The sequence below is a fragment of the Protopterus annectens genome, chromosome 10.part0 (assembly GCF_019279795.1).
Source record: "Protopterus annectens isolate FY-2018-M chromosome 10.part0, PAN1.0, whole genome shotgun sequence".
Classification (NCBI taxonomy): domain Eukaryota; kingdom Metazoa; phylum Chordata; order Ceratodontiformes; family Protopteridae; genus Protopterus; species Protopterus annectens.
This window is the reverse complement of record NC_056744.1, coordinates 481,138,900-481,162,660: the sequence shown is the minus strand read 5'-3', so window position 1 is coordinate 481,162,660 and position 23,761 is coordinate 481,138,900. Positions and strand designations below refer to the sequence as shown.

At 38.6% G+C, this 23,761-nt stretch overlaps 1 protein-coding gene and 1 long non-coding RNA gene across 2 annotated transcripts in view; one reads left to right on the top strand and one right to left on the bottom strand.

The window, feature by feature from the left end:
• LOC122813201 overlaps positions 1 to 18,862 on the top strand; it is a 32,011-nt gene extending 13,149 nt beyond the window's left edge. The window contains exon 2 of the long non-coding RNA XR_006366649.1: positions 14,041 to 18,862. This is a non-coding gene — a long non-coding RNA (uncharacterized LOC122813201). The remainder of the gene's footprint in view (positions 1 to 14,040) is intronic.
• The window catches only part of DDR2 (discoidin domain receptor tyrosine kinase 2), a 1,067,915-nt gene that overhangs the window by 766,865 nt on the left and 277,289 nt on the right, over positions 1 to 23,761 (bottom strand). The window lies entirely within an intron of this gene.

Below are 23,761 nucleotides of genomic sequence, written 5' to 3'. Positions count from 1 at the left end.
GAAATTAGTGCATTACACAAAACATACAAGACAGTATTTCTTCCAGATGGGACTACACAAGGTGTACCAGTCATCATTAATTCTTTACTCCAAGTCCTCTGACCTCTAAATTTGCTAAATGTGAGGTTATACAAAATTAGGCAGAAGACAAACATTACTATACAATAGCCCCCATTAATATTCCAAAACATGCATGCTGATTGGCCAACATGCCTGTTGTAAATCCCACAATATACCAATGGTAAAAGGTCCGGTCGCCTGAACTTTTTTCTGTTGGTATAAAGTGTCCAAAATTTTTTTTTTTAATAAATAAAAAAAAAAAAAAACGGGGCAACGGAGAGTTTCTTTTCTCCATTGCTTCCGTTTCAAAGCATTGATGTACTGGGTATGCATAGGGATGCAAGTCCCATACACATGCACAGTACATCAACACCAGGAAGCAGTATACCACCACCGGCGGAAGAACAGTAATACGCAATTATACAAAGACATTATTTAAGAAAAGTTAAGTATTTTTTTTCTTAAATGTCATTGTATAATAGCAAAAACCGACTCTGACCTCATGATTAAACCACCAACTGTGGGTAAATCTTCAATATACCACACCAAGTTGTTGGTTATTGCTTAATTATTTTATTCACTGCTTGACCTCAGAGTTAGCACTGGCAGTAGAGAAGCATTATTACTGAGCTAAGTCTTGACAAAATTAACACGAGAGCCCGCAGCTTTCTGCAAAGATGCATGACACTTGAAGTCTTATCCAGTCAAGATATGGTAAAACTTAATGTTCCCATCTAAATATTTGAAATGTAGAGAGTCTCAAAAGTAGAAATGATTTCGCTGCAAGGATATCAGCATGAAATGTCATGAATTGTCCATCCCTGATGAGGAGGCTGTTTTGGGAAAAATGTTTTTATTTTTGTAGATCAAGATTGAATTACAGTTCAAACTGTATATTGAAAAGTATGCTGAAGGCATAAATGCATTGTTTCCCTGATGCCAGTAGTTATAAAAAATGGAGTGAGGTTTTTTCTCTAAAAAATATTTGCACTAAGTCATCTGACCTCAGCATTATGTATAGTACAGAGACACATTTCTGATGAGTCTGTATCTCCCAAAGTACACTGAGAGTTCACAGCACTGTCAAAAGATGCATGACACTACATCACAGACCGATGAACCTCAATGCTCCCATTGGAGTATTTAAAACATGGAAAAGTTTCAGAAGTCGAAATTATTTGGCTGCAGGGATTTGTGCATAGAGTCACGATTTGCTCATCCCTGTTAGGCTGTTCTAGGTAGTTGCAAGACAGTTTGAATATTCATCAGGTCAAGCTTGCCAGTTTCCAATTAAGGCTGAAATCACCCATAATAATAATAATTGGCTCACATTAAATATTAATAGAGAGCCATAAGAGATTAGCTTCTGTGGCATCTTTTGAAGCTAGTGTTACACAGATTAGGTACGTTATTGGGTGAGCCTTCATAGATATGAACACTGATTCTTTCTGGGTAAAGTTGGATGACTGTAGAGGAAGAGTTCAGCTTATTAGGTGGTTTGTTACCCTGTGATCTCCTTTGCGCCATCTGTCAGACCCATATATAATGTAAGAAATAAAAGAACAGAGTATGCAAAACAGACCACCAGGATTTTTGCATTTAGCACATTCATCTTAAGCAGACTCCTTCAGAAAAAATATCTATGTACAGCAATTATTAAATAATCAAAACAAGCACCGCTTCTATTTACATCAACCAAAAAAATTCATGTAATATCTGTAGGTTTCATCAAACACTTAATATTTAATGATTCATGACAAATTAGCTTTTTTCATTCTAACACTGCATTTAAATATTCACTTGCGGTCTCCTGTACAGATTACATACCAGAAAAATAAACTTTTTTAGTATTATCACAACATGCAGAACATTTCTATAAAGTATTAGCAAAACCTTGTTTTTATTGCATTTGCAAGTTCAAGAATTGTAGCTGGCAGTTTTCTTGTTGAAGATTAAATTGACTGCCTTTTCTTTCTATCAGTGCCTTTTTCTGCTGAAGACACCAGCTGTTGATAAGAAGCTGCTACATGCCTTTCCACTTGTGCTCAAGTAGAAGTGATTTTTTGTTTGTGTATAGGGTGGTATTTGTACCTTGCAGGTCTGCTTGCTGGGGCGCCCCATATTATTCTAGATGTTTCTTGTTCTGCTTTATCTTTACTTGAGAACCATGCCAAGTCTTTCTTGGTTACAGATTGCAGGACAGGAGGATGGGGTGACTTTACTAGCCTGCAGTCTCTTCTGAAGGGCTGATGTTTGTTTTCACATAAAGATCCCCTTCTGGATTCTTAAAGTTTCTGTTTAAGTGGTGTGCTTGTCTGCTCTAAGCTCCTTTGACCCTTCTGTATATGCGATCATCTGAAGGTAATCTTTTTGGGTGCCTCTATCTTGTATACTTGGGTGCTACTATCTTGTATAGGTGTCCCAGCTTCCAAGGGCCAGCAGAGGAAGGGTGGGGTACTTCCTCCACTTTGTTTGGGATACAGGCTGTCACCCCCCTGTACCCCTTAATAGTAGGGGTTCTTTGTCTTCATTTAGGTCTTTTTTTGTCTTGGATTCTCGAAGTGAGCACCAGATGGGAGAAGTGAGGGCTTACCTCACTCCCAGTTGTGGCACTGTGTTCTTGTCCTGGTTGAGACAAGTAGTTTTTAATCTTCTGTTGTCATTAGTAAACATCCTTCTAGTAGGGGTGGACACTGAGTCTGCTGTTCTAATGGATGTTTACCTGTTTACCCACTAGCCATGCTGTAGAGTAATCTGTCTATGTTTAGCAATAGCTTTGTTATTTCATTATATGTGATGTCTGAGTCTGTAGAGTTTGTGTTGTCAAAACAATTGTCAGTTGTCATATGTGTGTGTGTGTGTGTGTGTGTGTGTGTGTGTGTGTGTGTGTGTGTGTGCGTGCGTGTGTGTGTGTATGTGCGTGTGTGTTTGTGTGTGTGTTTGTGTGTGTGTGTGTGTCTGTCTGTCTGTCTATCTGTATAGGTGCTGACCTCCAACTATTTCTTTATGTTTCTGTTTATCTGTGACTGTGTCGAGTCTGTTAGTGCATTTGTTTGTTTTTTAATTAATTAAAAAAAAAAAACAACATTAGGCACTATCATACTTATCTGATTGGAACTGTAACATTCTGCTTTGTTTTTTTTAGATGCAGCGTGTGTTTTAACAACACATTAAAAACACATTACTACTCTGTGATAATACACTATTTTGTACCAAAATCTGTGGTGACCTAACCCAGATGACTAGAGCTCTGAAATTATGGAAAAGTCAGGTGTGTGTGGGTATGTGGGGGGGTTGTCAGTGAAAAGCTTTTGATGCCTTGATCGTCTTTGAAGTAGTATGAGTATTTTCTAGTTGTCTGACTGCTCCCATGCAAGTGAAGGCTTGTATGTTCAGACCATGCAATTCGGGCCTGGTAATATCAAATTGGCGAGGGTGGCCATCATGAGTATATGTGCTTGTGCATGCACACACATACCTCTCAACTTCATTACTCAGGAATTCTAGACAAAGCCAAAAGTAATGGGGTGACAAAAGCCCAAACTCATGAGTAATTCATAAATATTACACTAATCCACCCAACAATGTGATACAGCAACAGCTTTTGCATCACTACATGCATTTTCTGAAAAATAAGAAATATGAATCTCCAATGTCTAGTATTATTGAGTTTATGTAATCCTCAGTAATTGACCAGAAAACAAAAACTTTTATGAGGGACAGGACAAAACTATGAGTCAAAATCAGGGATGTTCTGTAAAATTAGGGACAGTTCAGAGGTATGCTTGGGGGGGGGGGGATAACATACCTCACACGGATGTGGTGTACATGTCAACCACCTAATGGGTGGGACTAAGGACATAATAGAAGAACACCTTCATTGTTGGAGTACCATGGAGGATACAAAAGTCCTTCATAGTTGCCTAAATGATAGCCATCACTGGTCATTCAAGAGCCCTCCTATCATTAGCAGCCTACAGGATGTAGTGTTTTGGGAAATTTGGACAATATTGCACCACCTATCCATAGACAGCCCTATGGAGAGCAAGGTACTGTGGGAATGGGAGTGACTGTCTCAATGGGAGTTGATTGCCAGCAGGTACAAAGGGAGAAAACACTACAGAAAAAAGAAAATAAAGCCGTTTTGAAATACTTGCAATGTACTCCTGTGACTCAAATTATGACATTGGGCAAATGGGGGTTCCAAGTGTAACTTTGACATTTTGTACTGAATTTTATAGCTTTAGAAAAGTGACAAAAAGTAATTCAAAATAAGTTTGAAAAGCTATATTTGACATTGTAATACATTTCAGGCTTGTCTGTCATTATGGTTACCACCTGTCAGGACATGCTCTAATGCTTACCCTGTGTTGGATGACTACAGGCTCAAAATGCAAGGTGTTATGGGATACATATACTCTTAAAATGGCAAAACAATACAATTGCCTTAAAGTAGCTGTGGCTATAGTACACAGTCTAACTGCTTTTATTTTCCTTTTACAGGAATTGAGCAGTTGTGTCCTGTGAAAAATTATGAATAATAACACGTCCTGATACTCTATATATTATGTCCTGTTGCATTTCTAATTGCATCTGATTTGCTTACTCATATATGCCTGCACAAATTTTGGTCTGTATTCATGAAGTTTGTTTCTGTATCTACTTTAGTTACTTCCCTCTGGGAACTCTGTCTCATCTCTCCTCTCTCATTTTGTGTCCCATGTGGTTCTCTTCTGTTAATGTGGTTTTACTACTCAGTTAAGTGACATACAACAAGTGCATTCTATTTTGTTGTATCTCTATGACGAAATTTCTAATGCTGTGATGCACTCCACCACATGTGCAGTAACTTTAATTATCTACTATGTCAATTTAATCTTTATAATAATATTCCTTATTTGTTCATGAATCCCATCAAAATGATAAATTTCCCAACTTCCGTAAGACTGAAGAAGCTATTCTATTTGACAGCAAAAAGACTTCTGACAAACTAGCTGGAAAAGTTGCAACCACTGTGCAACTGATTTTTATGGTACTTCTTGGCTCTTCTTCCCCGGTGCTGTGACATCATTTTGTAATTTCTGGATGCACAACAGCACAAAAGTGGACAATTTTCACTCCAGATGGGAATAAATTAAAGCAACACAACAGATAAATGGAGTCGGTTACTTGACTGACTGCATAGATTATTGCATCAAAAAACAAAACAAAAAAAAAACAAAACAGTGCAAATTGAATGATGTCAGATGATGCTACTGGTTGAAAGAGCACATTTAAAAGGATTCTGGGTAGAAAATTTGTTGCAGAAACCTGGAGATTATATCTTTTGTAGTGAGACAGGGTTTTCATGTTCTATCATAGGTTCATAGGTTCATACTAGGCTATCTGCCCTAGGGCATTTATAAGCCTAGCCAGAATGTGTTTGGCTTTCGCCACCCATTTTAAATAAATTTTGCTATGCCATTTTTTGAGGTTAGTATACTGTGCCTCTGTCTATCAGTGACACAGAAGTGATACCCGGGGTAAACCTATGATCTCCCATCCACTCATCAAGATTCCTCTTGAAGAGAGTCAATGAGGGACTCTGCCTAACCTGGACTGGGATTTTATTCCAGAGTGAAGGGAGCCTCTGGGTTATGAATCTGTCCCTCCAGCATGTCCTATTTATTTCAGTGCTGAGGTTCAAGTCTCTCGAGCGTGTAGCTCGATGGGATTTGAATTTTCTGAGGTGCAGCATGTCCATTAATTTCGGGTTGGACATGGCTTTATACGTCAGGCACAGATCGCCTCTGAACAGGCGGTATGCCACTGAGTGGAGCTGGAGTTTCTTTAACCGGGCAGCATATGGCATCTGTTTGAGCCCTTTGATCCTCTTGGTGAGGTACTTTTGGGGTCTTTCCAGTTGCTGCAGGTGTCTGGTAAGGTACATCCCAAAGGGGCATTGTACTCAATTGTGGGCCTGACGAGGGATGAGTAAAGAGGCACGATGACCTCCACTGATCTAGATGTGAATCCCTTCATGATTAGGTGGGCTATATAAAATGTTTTTCTAACCACTTTGGCCACGTGGTTGTCAAATGAGAGATTGCTATCAACTTGGGTCCCCAGGTCCCTAATTACTTCTTCTGTACTTAATGGATTACCACCTATGTGGTAATTTGTGGGCACTTTGTTTTTGCCAAAGGGATGACTATACACATTTTGGCGTTTAGCTTGAGGCCATGGCTCTGGCACCAGTTGTCTGTTTCTATGAGGCCCTTTTGTAGGATGCTTGTGTCGGCTGGAGAGTCGATTATGGTGCCCAGTTTGCAGTCATCTGCACAGTCCTTCCGTGTTGGCCTGTACCTCCGAGAAATATATACCGAACAAGAGAGGTCCCAGGACTGAGCCTTGTGGGACGCCACTTGTAACTGGTTTGGAGTCTGACATGGCTCCAGCAATTCTAACCATGTGGGTTCTGTCCTTGAGCCAGTTTGCAACCCATCTAGTGACATAGGGGTTTATATTTAAGCTGGTGAGCTTATCTATAATGCCCGAGTGGGGTATTGTATCGAAGGCTTTTGCGAGGTCCAGGTAGGCTGTGTGGACCACCTTCCCCTCGTCAATGGCCTTGGTGACTGTTTCAAAGAAATCAACCAGGTTTAAGAGGCAGGATCTGCCCTTAACAAAGCCGAACTGGGTAGGATCCAGTGTCTGCAGGTCCCCAATATCTTTATTTATGAGGTCCATGATGATCCTTTTCATAGCTTTGCAGACCAAGCTGGTCAGGCTTATGGGGCGATAGTTTCCAGGATCCGTTGAGGCACCACCTTTGTGGAGAGGGACCACAGTTGCAGTACGCCACTCTTTGGGTACATATCCTGTAGTAAGGCTGAGATTGAACAGTAGTTTTATGTTTGGGTTTAGCTCTTCTTAGAGTTCATGTAGGACGCAGCCCGGGACACCGTCTAGTCCCATTGATGCTGTGTTTTTTGCTTTGGAGAGGGCGGCTCTTACCTGAGCATCTGAGATGTCAGGGGGGCAGCACTCTGCTGGGATAGATATTTGCCCTTTTGCTGGGGAGAAGTTTGCACTGAACCTGTCAGCTAGGATGTTGGCAATGTCTGTGGGTTCGGTGTATTTTTTGTCATTTTGGACAAATTCTGAGCATATCTGGGAATTACCACCCAGGTTCCTAACATAACTAAAGAAAGCCTTGTGATTAACCTTAGTGTCCTGTGCAATTTTTCTCTCGAAGCTGGCCTTAGACGATTTTATGAGTGCCCGTAGTTTTTTGCTAATACTGATCAGAGATGCCTTCCCTTTTTGGAATTTTGCTCTATCATTTAGTAGCTTCCTCCTTCTATTGTATAGTTTGTTTATGGCTGGGGTCCACCGGACAGGATGTCTGACTTTGGAGGATTGGGTCTTGCTTTTATTTGGGATCACATGATCCATGCATTCCTGAAGGTGTTCATAGAATGCGTTTATAAAGGATTCTGTGGTCTGGGCCATATTTTCCACAGGCCCGGGGGCTTTGAAGGATTCCACCTCGGTTTTGAGGAGTGTGAAATTTGCTTTAGAGAAGTTTTTCACTGTGGTTTTCTGGGCAGGGGGTGGTGTCGGGATGTGAATATCCAGTGAGATTAGTTTATGGTCTGATCTTACCAGTGAGGGATACACTTCTGGTCTGGAGCATAGAGTCCCCATGTTGGTGATGATCAGGTCCAGTATGTTTTCCCCTCTTGTGGGAGTGGTAACAAGTTGTTCCATAGCATTTGAGTTTATAAATTCTAGGAACCTTTGGGCTAGGGTGTTGGAGCTAGAGTAATGCTCCCAGTCTATGTTTAGGTAGTTGAAGTTGCCCAATATAATGGTGTTTGGAGAGACCTTTATATTTTCCAGTGTTCTCAGGAAGGCCGAGTGGGGTTCCTGGGTTAGGGTGGGTGGTCTGTAGCAGGCTATAAACTGGAAGGCAGTTTTACCCACTGTTAGTTGCACATGGATAGTCTCTGATGCTTCGTGCTGTGCCACCAACCTGGAGGTGTGGATATCTTTGACGAATATTGATACTCCCCCTCCTTTTGTGGGTCGGTCCAAGTTTTGGGGCTGAAAAGCATGGTATGAGGTATAACCTGGTAGTGCTGGGGTGCTCTCGGGAGCCTTGAACCAAGTTTCTGTTACTGCACAGATATCGATGTTCTCCATGCTAAGGAGAGTTTCGAAAAGTGCATCTTGAGGTTTAGACTTCTGGCGTTGAGTAGCATTACTCTTAGTTTCTTATCCCTTGTGATACCTATGGAGGTGGGTTTGTCTTTTGAGCCTTGCCTAAAAAAGGCACTATGGGGGTAGCAAGAACCTTTGCCAATATCCGAAAGCCCAGATTGACAGGTGCAAGCCGTCCCTAGCGAAGCATCGTGGCTTGTCGAGCATGTCATCCCAGGCTGACAGGCATTGATCCCCTTTGAATGACACCAATACTTAAGCCAACTGTTGAAATTGATCATCTTGTCTTCATATTGTGGCATCATTCTTGGTGAGGGTAAGATGCTACTCAAGGTCAGGGTCATACCGGCCTGGGCCACATGCTCAGAGAGCTCCTCTATGTCTCTTTTCATGTAGTCCAGGGAGGTACGTCTCAGGTCATTCACACCAGCATGGACAATGACTGAGTCATATTTGTACTTGCCTTGGAGTGACTTGAGTGCTTGTGTTATGTGGCGGATCCTAGCGCCCGACAGGCAGCTCACCGTAACCTTCTCCTTGTTCAGCCTGGTGAGTGGGACGTCAGTGTGCCTGATGATAGAGTCACCTATTACAAGTGTATCAGGTGTGTTGTTTAACCTTAAGGGCTGTGACTGTTCAGCACACTGGCTTTGTGAGCTATGTGTTGCACGTGTTTTGTTTTGGGGTAGCGGTTGCTTGGGTGTCTGCTTTGGAGGTCTCTGCTGCTTAGGCAGATCTTTATTTAGAGCCTCCGAGTATGTTTTTGTGTGTTTATGTGTTTGGTTTGCTGTCATGGTAGGTCTATGTGAGACTGGAATTGTACTGAGTGTGGTTTCCTTCTCCTCCTGACTGGTTACGCCAGTACTGAGTTGAGAGAGCTTAGCCTCCAGTTTGGCTATATGGGTGCATCTCTCACATGTGTTGGAATTTGTTGGGAGGAGGAGAGGGTTGTCTCTGTACATGAGGCAGCTGTAACATTGCCTCAAGATTCCCAGATTCACCAGCTGGACTGGAGAGAAGATATCAGGGCTGCTTTATATTGTTTTTGACTCAGGGACATTTTGTTTGTCTATGATCATTATCTATTTTTATTCCTGAATCAGTCTTTTTATGATTATTATGGTATCAGTTTCCATGCAGTTTACCATTAACTTCCTAATTGCTGACTGAATGCAGAGAGCATGGTTTCCTGTCTTAAAAATGGATAAAGAATCTTAGAAGTAAGAATGAAAACTAAAAACAGTTATGCCACTCCTGATGCTAACCTTTAGAAAAAAATGCATATTTTCCTAAGCTAATACATATTTCAGGATCATTTCTAATAAGACTATTTCCTGATGGTCAGCTTTGTATGCATTAGACAGCCACAAAATCAGATACTTAAGACATTATATGGAGCAGTTAACCTGCCTAAAACCTTGTGTGTATTGTTTTTCAGATCTAGTATTTATGGTTTTCTTCTTTGCTTCTGCACAATAAATCTGCTAACAAAGTGAACTTTAGTTAACCTTGACACAGCAAGAAGTCATATAAAGCAATTGCAGCTATATAGTTTCTCTTTGAAATAATCCCAAAAACATGATGACGCTTTTTATGTTGTCTTGTCTGAATGTTTCTTTCTTCAGGGTATAGGCATATAAATTATTTTGGTATTTCCTGCTATTTATTTTAACTTTCCTAAGCTGAGGCAAGCATTTATTTTTTATGTGCGTCTTAACCATGCTGTGTTTTAAGATTTTACTACATAGTTGTAATATAGATATTATTCTAACTGGTCGAATCTGCCAAGATTCAAAAAAGAAAAACAGCTGTGCTGGTGAACTGACAGAAAAGACTAAAAAGGTGAGGTTTTGAGATACATTTGAGTGTAACAACATGGGATTTACAATATAGCATACCTGACTTTTTGCATTACATGCAGTCAATCTTGATTAGAATGTATTGTAAATTCTATGTTGGTCAAATAAAAGGTATCAGATTCCTTCTCTGTTCTAGTATATTGCAGTTGAAACTGTACAAAGACACATCTGATGATTCAAGAAGTTATTTTTTCTGTGTATCTTACATGAATATTTAGTGTATAAAGACATAATTCTGCTTAAGGAAGAACTCTGAATAAATGTGTCCTCTTGGCACTTATAATAGTAGATGGGTATTTTGGGTTGCATGCAAACAACTCATTCTACGTGTTCTTGCAAAAAAATATTTATTAATTTCCCAATACCTGTTTTATCCTGTTTAGGTTGTAAGACATCTGACATCTATCCTGGCATTCAACAGTTATAAAGAGACCAGATAGCGAAGCGGGTAAGATATTCGCCTCCCATGCACAAGGTACAAGGTTCGATCCTGACCTCCGGCCAATGCATTATTTCCGGCCTTTGCATTATCTACTTGTGCTTCTGTGGGGGTCTTTCCCCCAAATCATGCTGAATGTTTCCATCTGAAACACACCCATAAATGAAAGACAATTAAAAGGGGAGAATGAACAAGAAAGTACTCAGCGCTAAAGTACCCCAACACAAATAGAGGAGGAAACAGACTTAGTCGAAGAAGAATGTAAGCAGCTCCAAACAGCATGTGGGATGATTACAGAACAGATATGTGGCCAAGCAAGCGTCAGAAGAAAGGTACTTAAAGGTCAGGGTGTTCATGTGCTGGTCCGGGTTTAGGCTCGGCTGACTGGTGACTAGCACTGCCCTGGTGCTGTTCAAAGATCAGACTTAGCACATGGACAGAGTTAGTCCAGAGTTTAACATTCTACCTGTGTTTACGGACGCAGATGTTTGGGCACCTCTGACCACCTTATTGGGTCGGCGCTACATAATTTAGGGTGGGAGTGGTTCCACTACCTAATGCAGGTTGGGGGGGTAGTTTCCCTTCCCATTTGACTATTTCATTCATTTATACATACAAATGAATACTATTCTGGACATCTGTTATGAAATCACTACAGGTATGCAATAGTCTTGTCAACAGCTGGGACATTTGGTTGGTGTACTTCTGTGTACGAACCTCTCTGATACTCGGGGACTCATGTCTACAGTGACAGGGACAAGGCTGTGACAACTCAGGGACAATCACGGACACATTAGTACTATTAACTTGGAACATGTTGACAGATTCGTAATACTACTAATTGTCTGCAGTTAAATGTGTCTATTACTCTTCAGGTTTGTTCCAGGGATTACTCCTGTGTCACTATTAGACCGAGGCACAGTAAACTAAACCTTAAAAAAGGGCACAGTATACTCAAATCAAGGGGTGGCGTAAGCCATACAGAATCGGGCTAGGCTTATAATTGCCCCAGGGCAGATAGCCTAGTATGAACCTATGAACCTATGAACCTAAAAGCAGAATGAATGTATAACAACTCAACCACAGAAACAATCACATGATGTATTGAAAGACACACACATACACACACACATGCATATGTACGCGCACACACACACACACACACACACACACACACACACACACACACACACACACACACACACACACACACACCACCCCTGCAGGAGGCTGCACCAACGGCACCAAGGCAGACACAGTGGTCACCTACCTAGAAAAAATAATTGAAGAAGCTACAAATATCAGCACCAATGTCTTCCCTTGAAAGGTATATGTTTTGAGTGCTGATTATGACAATTACAGAACTCAAAATTAAGACAATGTTAAAAAAAATCAATCAGTAAACTCTGACAACGTCACTGTAAAAACAACACTGTCACCAAATTATGAGAAAGTCCCTACCTTTTCCAGAATGTCCGCTACACAATGTGTTTATGCACTTTGTGAATCATTCTACATCATGTTGCTGTGGGGGTCTGTACAAAATTGTGCACAGCAGTGTGCCCCATTATATAAATAAGCATAATGCTGATGATTCTTAGGTGGCTGTAGGAGAACAGGGGCCTAGGGAACTCTCGCTGTATTAGTCTGAGTAAGTGAGAGTAAAACATTTATGTAAAGGAAATGCTGGGTAAAGAAACAGAACAGCAAATCAGTCCTTTCCTATTTTGTGTGGTATCCAATTCTAAACTCTGTGGTACAGCTCTACTCTCTCAAGGGGCATACAAGGATACTTTTGGTTAAACAAATGTTCGGAGTAACTGTAGTCTAGCTTCCCTGAGCTACTGACTTAGAATAGTTTTTGCTTGTCAGCAGAACTCAATTTAAATTTCCAGAATGCTGTTAGAGATCATTGGTAATGTTGTTATGTAACAAGCTACTAAATGACAGCAAAGAAAATTTAAAGAGATATCTTGTGAGATAGTGTTCTCTGAATGGAATTGTCTATATTACTTTGTTTGTCAACAGGCAACCTGTGAATAGTGAGTATCTGTATGATTATATGGTCAGAACATGCAATAGCAGAATTTCACATATTTATGATATATGGAGCACATGAGGGGGTTGGCAGTGTGGTGCAGTGAGTAGCACTGATGCATCACAACAAGGGTTTCTTCAGTTTGATTCTTGGCTGGGGTGTTATCTTTGTAGAGTCTACATGTCCCCTGTGCCTGCGTGGGTTCCCCCCAAGTGCTGCTATTTCTTTCTACCTCCTAACGATATGTGGTAGGCAAACTGTTTTTTTTTTTTTTTTTTCCAAATTTCCCCATAGGTGAGTGTGCAAGTAGGTGAAACTGTACATTTTGCAATATATCAGTGATTTGTGCAGTCTGTTGTGCGTGGTCATACAGAACCAATTGTCCTGGAGAACAGATAACTAGAATGTAGCATGCAATACAGGTTCCTAGACAACAATGCTTAACCATCTGAACTTAAAGTAACAATATGAGTTCTTGTGAAGAGGAGGACAGAACCCACCACACACATACCACTCCCTGCAGGGGGCTGTGCTACCAGCACTAGGGCTGAGCACAGTGGTCACCCACCTAGAAAAAGAAATAAATGAAGAAGCTGCAAATATCTGAAGCAATGTGTTCCTTTCAAAGGTATACTTGTCGTGTATCCAAAAATAACAACAAAATGCTTGCAGACAAATACAAAATATGAGATTTTCCCCAGGTCTGGATAATATACAGTAATGGAGACATTGTAAAAATGCCTCCATGTATTCCCTACATTGTGTCTTTAAAGTGTTATTACATCAATCTGTGTTTCTTAAGGATGGAGATTTATAGTTATGAGTTTTACAAGCTGCACTGAGAAACTATTTTACATTGTCTGGTGGTCATAACTGAATATAGTCAACAAATTAAGGTTTGCTGATGACGCACAATATAAAATAAGTAAATGTATTTAGCAGTAGAGGATGTGAGCAGTAATAAATAAAGATAATATGCTTCAAAGAGATGCTATTTATTTATATAGATTATATCAAAATATTCAATAAACTACAGCACAACAAATTCATAATGAAACTTTTAGTAATAAACATTTATCCGTGCATGAGTCATTAACTGTCTGGTAAATAGGAAATGGTAGGTAGAATAGAAAGTCGAAAAAATAAAATAAAGAATATCACAAGAGCAAGCATTTAGACCTCAACTACACTTCACATTCACTACCCATTTAGACATCTTAAAAGAAATATTATTAGTGAGGTATGCAGATGGCTTGAAAAAATTTGCCTTTAAGGTAACATTGAAAGAAGATTGTTGAAATCCACAGGATAGACTACTGTATCTGCCAAATTTGTCAAAGTATAAATAATATTCTGATAAGCAACTGTAAAATAAATATCTTATTGTTTGGCAAACTACTCATTGATTCATTTCCTGATGCACACTTTATCCAATTCAGGTTCGCAGGAGAGCTGGAGTCCATCCTTGCACCCGTCAGGTGGAAAGCAAAGAACATAATCCTGGATAGAACACCAGAGCATCAAAGGGTATGCACACCCACTCATGTTTCAGGCATACATACAACAGCTATGCCTATAGCTTGCCTTTCGGATGTAAGAGGAAATTGGATCATCCAACCTAATCCATGAGGACAGAGGGGAACTCAAAGATATCTCATATAAGGCTTCCAAGGTGGGAATAGAACTGCAAAACCAAGCACTATATCACTGGCACTGACCTATGCAACTGCTTATTTTTTCTGGAAAACTACAACCGAAGGGAAGAAACAAGAGAGGAAGCAAGTGGCATCACAGTAGATAAAAAATCTGAAGCACACATGCAACCTGTATGCAAGAAGACATCTAGAATGCTACACTGTGTATTGAAATACATAACACAGACACAGAGTCCTACTAACAATGGCCTTTAATTCTGAACTGCAGAGTCATTTCAAATATATGTTTAATTTGGAATTCATAAAAAAGAGACCTAAATAACATACATGCAGTTTAAAAGTACTTTCTGTCCTTAAAGCCACACAGAGAATGTAATAACATAATCGTGTAACTATGCCTTGTAAGAGAGCCAGTGTCTAGATTAACAGTGGGATAGTGGATGGAACCGGCTGTAGAAACAACATGGGTGGTTAGAGTCTACTCATTCAAATTTAATTAGGAAAATCACAAAGTATACCATCCAGATGTGCAAATGGATTTTGCATCTGTTTTTGCCTGTACTTGTGAGTTACACTGCTCAAAGATGGTACATTTTATTCAAGCTGGGTATTAAACACACCTAGTATTATGGTTTCATGAACTTAAAAAATATAAAATCTGGTGATATCCTGGCATGGTCCAAACACTTATTCTAGAACAACTTTCTCTACAGTTTGGGATAAAACTGGAAGACATATGGATCTTAAACCATGAGAGGTTAAGGAGATGTCAAACCTAGGTATGGGAGTTACCTACTTCTTTTTATCAGTCCTATACCCTTCCATAATGGTGTAATGAAGTAAGCATTCTGTGATATATGTTATCAGGCTGTGTTCTGTACCAAGGAAAATGGGATGAACTGTGTCTACGCTGGGACTCCCAGATGGTGATATTTTCAACAAAAGGGCTTCCTCTCTGGTGGCCTATGCCGTCCTGAAGTGAAGCAAGACAATCATAACCAGTTCTATATCTCAGAAGGGCACTTTTCCCAAAGTTAAAGGGAGGCAATCATAGCTAGCTTTGTGTCCCAGAAGTGCACTTTTCCCAAAGTTAAAGGGAGCAATCATAGCCAGCTTTATTTCCCAGAAGGGCACTTTTCCAAAAGTTAAAGGGAGCAATCATAGCCAGTTTTGTGTCTCAGAAGGGCACTTTTCCAAAAGTTAAAGGGAGGCAATCATAGCCAGCTTTGTGTCCCAGAAGGGCACTTTTCCCAAAGTTAAAGGGAGCAATCATAGCCACCTTTATTTCCCAGAAGGGCACTTTTCCCAAAGTTAAAGGGAGCAATCATAGCCAGCTTTGTGTCCCAGAAGGGCACTTTTCCCAAAGTTAAAGGGAGGCAATCATAGCCAGCTTTGTGTCCCAGAAGGGCACTTTTCCCAAAGTTAAAGGGAGGCAATCATAGCCAGCTTTATTTCCCAGAAGGGCACTTTTCCCAAGTTTAATCAGGGGAATCATAGACAATATAGTATCTTAGAGGGACATTTTTCAGTTTCTCTTCCAAAGGCTAACAATCCATCCAGTAAACTATGGAAAAGGAAAAATCAAAAGGCTGAGTACCAGAAGATATCCATTCATTTAAATTTAGGAGTTCCACAAACTTAGGAAAGGTACATTTTCTTTTCCATACAGGTGTGTGACTCCGGAGTGAGAATATTTAAGCTGCAATGTGTGAAGGCACAACTTCTCATATACGGGGATACAGGGGGAGAGATTTTTCATCCACAATAATTTTTTGTATGTTCTGGTTGTGTTTCTGATATTGGCTTTTTAATTACACTCATTCAAAAGCTTGACTGTTGATTATTGACTTTCTGAACCAGATACCATTTCTTTTGTAACAAAAGGTGAGGTACAAGAATTCTGTCTAGTGTAATTCTGCCGGAAGGTTAGGTTAGTACAGATCTGTGCTTACTTTTGTGGCACACATTGCATCTGCTTCCTCATACACTCAGGTGACTTAAAAATCTTTGGAACTGCCTGAGGTTTTTATGTTTGAGAGCACAACTCCTCAAATACCAGCCCAGATAATTACAGATCCATAAGCCTGACCAGTCTCCTCTGTAAGGCTGGAAGGATTATTATGGAATTAATAAATAAGGATACAGGTAACCTGCTGACTCTTGATCCATCCCAGTTCAGACTAATCAAGGTCAGGTCCTGCCTACTTTACCTGGATGACATCTTTAAACAATTTACTGAAACAATGAATGGGAGAAAAACAGAGCAAATCTAGACCTTGCAAAGGCATTCAACACATTTTCACATTTCCACACTCAGGTATTATAGATTAACTCTCCAAGCTAAATGTTAATCCCAGTGTAACTTATTCTGCAGCAAACTGATTCAAACATAGAACACAGAAAATTAGGGTGGGTGGCTCTATCTTTTCCAAAAGACCCGTCATTAGCAGTGTACTCCAGGGGTCAGTCCTTGGGCCACTCTTCTTTGACATTTATTTCTCAGAGGTCCAAGTTAATGTTAAGAGTTTGTGGCTGACCGAGTTTACTGATGATTGTAAACATGGTGCCATCATAAACTCCCCAGAGGGCACCAAGATCTTCCAAGACAGCCTGTTCCAAACAAATAGCTGGTGTCAAAAACAATGGACTAAAACTAAATGCTAAGAAGTGTGTAGTCATATCCTTCGGCAAGCATGATTCCCCCCTTGTAACTATCACACAGACAAATATCCTTGAAAATTAATCTTGTAGTTAGAGATCTGGGAACTGTCTTTTGATTGCCATGAATCTGTTGTAAGTCAGTCCTTTTTCATTGCACTCATTAAGTCAGTCATTGAGTATATTTTGCCTTTCTGTATGTATGTGTCCAAATACTTGTCACAAATGGATTGACCTCAACAGTTTCTCACAAAAAAGGCCTAAATCACAAAACAGACCACTTATTCTGTTCAAATTTAATTTGGAATAATGCCAAAAATTCACCCTTGGTTTGGCACCCCTGTCTCTTGTGGATAGGGGAAACGTAAATGTCTTAACACATCCTTCTTCTCCTCATCACTGGGTTATTTATATGTAAAATTAAAGGGCTAGAGACTACCACGGGAATGTTTGGCAAGGATTTTTAATATCCTCACAGATCAGTATGCTAGTTAGTACCTATGAACCTAAGACCCCATGAGGTGGGCCTTGTTTGAAGTCTGTGGCATTACGACATTATTAACTGAAGAAAAAAATGAAACAGTTATAATGCTGGTGCTCACTTAATATGGAAGTTTAGCAAATGTAAAAAAAGTAAATAGAAAGAAAATAAATTCAGATAAGTCAGGTAACAAAAGTAATTGCAGTACAATTACAAAGATTTGTCATTCCACTATCCCTTTGATAATGTCTAAAGACATTTTAAAAAAGTTAGAATGTGTGAGAGAGATGGAGAGAGGGAGAGTGTGTGTGTGTGTGCATGTGTGCGTGTGTGCGTGTGTGTATACTCAGTAGTACAGTCTTATGCATTATTTTTCCACAATTCATGCAGTGTAAACCAAAATGTGGTCACCTCTACTCAATAAAATCTGTTTCCCATCCCTGCCTACTTATGAATTATATACACAGCAGCACTACTTTTACTGTTACTCTCTATTGTACAAACACAAGAAAGGAATTAAACATTATTCGCAGGTGACAAGTTAAAATCATCTAATGTTTTACATTATTCCTTCATGCTCATGGTAAAACCTAGCAAACATAATGCCCTCCATCACACTTGTTTTCACATCATCATAAGGATCACAAATGTGCAATGCAAAATGTTACAGTTCAATGTGGTGAAATCTGTTTGCTGTCCCTGTCTGCATTACAGTGCATTGTCACAGCACTTCTACCTTTGATATTACTGCCTACTGTGCAAATACAATTGTTTCTGTTATGAGGAATGAGAAATACAAGAAAAGCAAATGTTGTTATTTAATTTCTGTCTTTTCTTATGAGTTTTATTTTGTCCTCTGAATGCTGTTGAAGTTGCCTACAAAGACATTTAAAAATGCCGTATTCTGTATCATACATTATTACTATGCTGCTTTCCCTTTAAATAGCGCACCGACCATTTCCACAGTCACTGTCTGTTTGGTTGCACACAGAACAGCTTTCTGTTAGTGCAGTACCATTCATGCAGTCATTATTCCCTCCTACTTCCTACTCCAAAACTACCATTCCCCTCACACCATTAACACCTAATGCAATGTTACTACTGCACTGTATGTATCATTCAGTACTGACAAATGCTTTTCAAATTTGCAGAGTTTATCTGAATTGTACTTGCAACATGGTTATACATCGTACTCCTCGCATATTTCCTTTACCATGACAAAGCCTGGTTTTGTTCCATCTGCATGTGTTCCCAAGTTAGTGGACATATTCATTTTTTAGGTGTTCATTCATATTCTCTGAATACCATTTCTGATGCCAACTAACCCTAGTTGTCTTTGTTCTGTGATTCTGAAGCTGTTTCATAACCAGATTCACTCTGCTATTTTGTTTATATCTACCTGAAGCATGATGGATTTTGACCTTGCATTGATGTTACCTTTCTCTCAATAAAAGTCTTGGTGAATAATGATGCATTATACATATTTTTTTTCAGTTAATTAATATTTTTTTCTGAAGCTACCAAATACAAGTTAAAAACTATACTTTTTTCATTTGATAACTGATCTTAATAAGGACTTGCTTGAGTAAGTCCAGACAGAGTGACAGACTGAGTAACATCCGTAACTGTTTTATGGAAGCCTGCAACTGGATGAGACCAGAAACAAGATTAATTTTTAGTGATATATAATTCCTCCACTGTAAAACATACAAGTGAGAAGACAGGAAAAGACAGAGTAGAGGTAATACTCGCAGGACAGAAGGTGTCTGGATTGACTTTGGTAATCATCTTAAAACTGAACATCAAAGTTTATGGGGGATTAAAAGGAATGAAAGAAAGTGCCATGATAGGATTACAGTGAACCTGAGTAAGAAAGGAGGCAGCATGTGTTAATGTACTGATAGTTTGTTTGGCTGATTGTGAGATAAAACTATGGCTGGCAACTCTCTACAGGGAATAGTTTTAGAATTTTTCATTGAACCATATATAGTAAGAAGTCAGAAAACAATCAAAAAAGTTGTGGAAAGGTTGGAGATAGTAGGTAGGTGTGCAAAAAAGAATTGAGGCTAGGAAATTATGAGGACAGTAGTTTTGTGCAGACCTCAACAAGAATACCATAGTATGCAGAGCAGCGCGTGTGCTTCTGTATGAACAAATGCAATGTTTTTAAATCTGCATTGGTTTTAAATACTAAATGACTTATAATCGATTGCAAGCATGTCCAGAAGGGGAATTATTAAGAAAACTAATGTTAAAATCAAAAACAAGAAATACAAAGAAAACTCTAATGAATTACAAGGTTTTTGGAGATTCAAACTTTTATTAGTTCATTACCAATACAACACACATATGTGCAGTCCTCCTGTATGCATAATTTTTAAAGCAAATTTTATATGTTTTCTATAGAGCTTGGGGTTTTAGCCTATTTACCCATGATAGGACATATATACACCTTGCACATGTCATTTTGTCTGGTTTAGCTAGATATGATTCAAGCAAATTCATATGAAACCCACTGCATCTTAAAAAAATGATCACTGGAGGAATCTGAGGCATTATGACAACATGCATTTCACTGTTTCATGTTCCTTTTTCTAAATCTGTAACAGAATGTGAATGTGCTATAGAATTTCTATTTAGTACTGGTATCAAGTTCTTTTACACAGAAATAATAAAGGTAATAAATAATCTAATCTATAATAACAGAGTTTGCAATAAGGTTTGCAAAGGGTAACTGGTGACTTCAAAACAAGATGGGGTTATAGATAACAGCAATGCATTTCAACTCCCCATATTTTGGAAGAACATTCCATTTCCAGGGCTGATTTACCCCTGCACAGGACACCTCAGTTTTTGGAAGTATGTCTCTATTTTCAGGCTTGACTTACCTCTTTGCATGATTTTCTGAATCCACCACATCACATATGACTTCAGAAGCTCTGTGGTACACAGAAAACCACAGTACATGATCAACATATTAGTGGCCTCAATAATTTATAGAAAGAGAGCACACATTTTACATCTCCCTTTTTCCTGAGGCATAAAATAAAGACCTTGGTTTATTAAAGTATATTTGTCACTCTCAGTTTTTTAAATGTATTTCTGAGTAGTATCTCACATTCCTTCTGGAAGTGGAAAGATGTATGAGCTATGTGGAATTCAATTTTTATGCTAATTATATGTCCAGATTTTTAGCTGGATATATCTGCTTTCTGCCTATTGTCAATATCTGCTGGTTGAGAGGTTTGCTGTCAGTATCATCTGCAGCACTGGCGCAGATGAAATGCTTGACTACCAAATGCAAGGAATGTAACCCAATAAAATAAGTTTTACTTTATTTCCATTACATCCATAAAATAACCAATAACTATATTGTTCATTGTAATGATTCATTTTCCAGTGCTATCTCCTAAAGGCTGTTTACAGTGGCAGAAGTCCTCCACACCCTCAAAAACCACAATAACACTTGGGCAAAGCAGATATGCCTGACAGGCCAAATATAAGAAGTTTAGCACCCGCTAGTGGATTTTACCTTGTTTTATAACATTTAAAAGCTGATCTTCTCTGCAGTAACCACAAGTCCTGCTGATAGTAATGTACATCATTTTATTTTGAACAGTAATGCAGAAAGGTACTAATGCCTTACCCACAATTCAAAGTATCTATTTACTATTTACAGTAGTTTATTAAGACTCCAATATGCAATGAAATTGTATATATATATATATATATATATATATATATATATATATATATATATATATATATATATATATATATATATATATATATATATATATATATATCTGTGTGTGTGTGTATATATATTAATATATGAGTGTGTGTGTGTGTGCGTGCGTATATATATATATATATATATATATATATATATATATATATATATATATATATATATATATTTGCATATCAGTAGAGAATTGTTTGTTTCTCACCTGTGAAATGCATTAGTTCACTTGAGCAAAGCAAAAACGTATTACTTTAATTAACTCTTGCAAATTTTTATCATTTCTGATCATATGATATTCTCATTACTCAAGAAAGATTTGTGGTACCAGAGCTGAATATTTTCCTTCTATTCTGCTATCTGGTCAAATAACTACATTTCTTTCTTACAGAAATATTAAATCTTATCATTCTAATATGCAACTGCTGGTCTGAAGGTTAAGTGTTCAATTTTTTTTTTTTTGCCAATGTCCTGCCAGCCTCATTCTTTTACTTAAACCCAGCTCAGTCTAGTGTGGCAGCCTTTGCATTTTATGCATGCACTCAGTTATTAAGCAAATATTTGTGCATATGTAACATACAGTTTTGAAAGAGCATCTTGCAGGTAAAAAAAGAGACAAAACATTAGCAATAAAATGAGTACATTCATTACTGCTATCAAACAACTATGTGATTGATTTCTGCTTTAGATTTGCGACATGAAAAACTAAATTAACCCCGCACAAACCTAATTCAGTGGTACTTATTTGCAAAAAAAAAAAAAAAAGACAGCTCTGCTAAGTCTATAAAGTTTACTTGTGCAAATTCTTAGGCATATTACCCATCTATCCCTTTTACATGCCATTTTTAATTTTTTTTCATTAAATATGTTTCTCAAACTGGCATAAAATTAATTTAAATTAAGTTCTAAGTATTGTTTTCATAAACAACTGTCATGAGCACCACATAGGCACTGTAAGTAATGAAAACAGGTACAGAATAAGTATATAATTTAGGACAACAGTAACATGCTATAATTTAATTGCTTTGTATATGCTGTACTGCTCATCCAGAGCTGAATGGCTAAGGCTTTCCCTAATGGCATACTCCAGTCTTCCTAATGAGGATGAAATGACTCTACCTTTTTCTTATACTATTGCACTAAATGAAAGTCTAAGGATGGTATTCATAGCCAGAGCTTTGCATTTTCATATCACTCATCCATGAAGAATGGCAATATGAAGGCATGCAAATCCTGGACAGTCAGGAGGACTGCAGAAATGCATAGGACTTTTTTGTGAAAACACCCCCTACCATAAATGCATAACATGATTAAAACACAAGTGAAAGGGGGATAGCTACTGTGCTGTTAAGGCTTTTTACACATATGCCTATGAGTTTGATTCATAGATATGAAACCATAATGAAGTCATCTGCATATAAAGTGTGTAAATACCCCTGAAGGTACACCAAAAAGCTGCATGTTTCAGTCAGAATACAGAGATGTGAGGGGAGCGGAGTTTGTGCTTCTGCATACCTGGACATTTTTGCTGGAGAGGTCGCTTGGGTAAATATTTCCATTTTGATGCTTGTGCACACCTGGACATATTACTGAAGGGGTCACTTAGGGAAATGTTTGATTTTAATGCTTGAGCATACCTGCACATATTACTGAAAGGGGTTGCTTGGGTAAATGTTTCATTTTAGTGCTTGTGCATAATACGGCATGTTACTGAAGAGGTCATTTGGGGAAATAATCTGTGTGTGAGGGAAATACTTGTGTATATATGGTCATACTGCTGAAGTGATCACTGAGCAAAATAATTTAGTGTGTCATTTTAGTGCTTGTACATACTTCATGTTGGACTATGAATTGCAAAACTGCCTCATTAGCATACTATGCTTTACAACATTTCTCATTAGCATCTCATTTTTTTTCAGGCCTTGCACATTAGTGTAAATGGCCACTGTGAATTGCAGCTTTGCTACACTCATTCGTAAGCATCAGGAATACCCCAATCACATTTGCACAAGTGACTATGAATACCTTCCTGAATCTGTTTTGCTTACCAGCACCAGTGATGGAGGCTGTCTCTTGACACTGATGACTTATGAATCAAAATGGTGCAGACTGTCTTACCACATTGGGCATGTGTGCTCACTTTTTGATAGAACGATAGTGCAGCACGAGAATGGAGTGAGCACTGCACATCTGTCACAAACCCCTTCAACTGAGACGTCAATCTCCAGTCTCTTAGTTTAAGAGAATATTGCAGATTGTATGGTATTTTGTTAAGAAAAGTAGGAGAATGCCCTGTAGTACTTTTTTCTGTGTTCATCTATTCACTCACTAAAGATGATATATAGGGATATTTATAAAGATAAAACCTGTGGAAAACAGACCACTTTATGCATCTTGCCAGTTAATCGTTAATGAAAAAATGAGACAAGTTAAAATTGTCAGGTGTACCCAGATTTCTGATTAATAGTGTCAAATAACACATAAGAATATGATTTGAAGATGCACAGAAAGCATAATGCCATGTTCCTTTTCCTAAACAAAGGTGGTGATTAGGAAAGAACTTGCAGATGCATGTTTTTTTTTTTTATTTATCAATAGATTAAGCCAGAATTTTTTTGCTC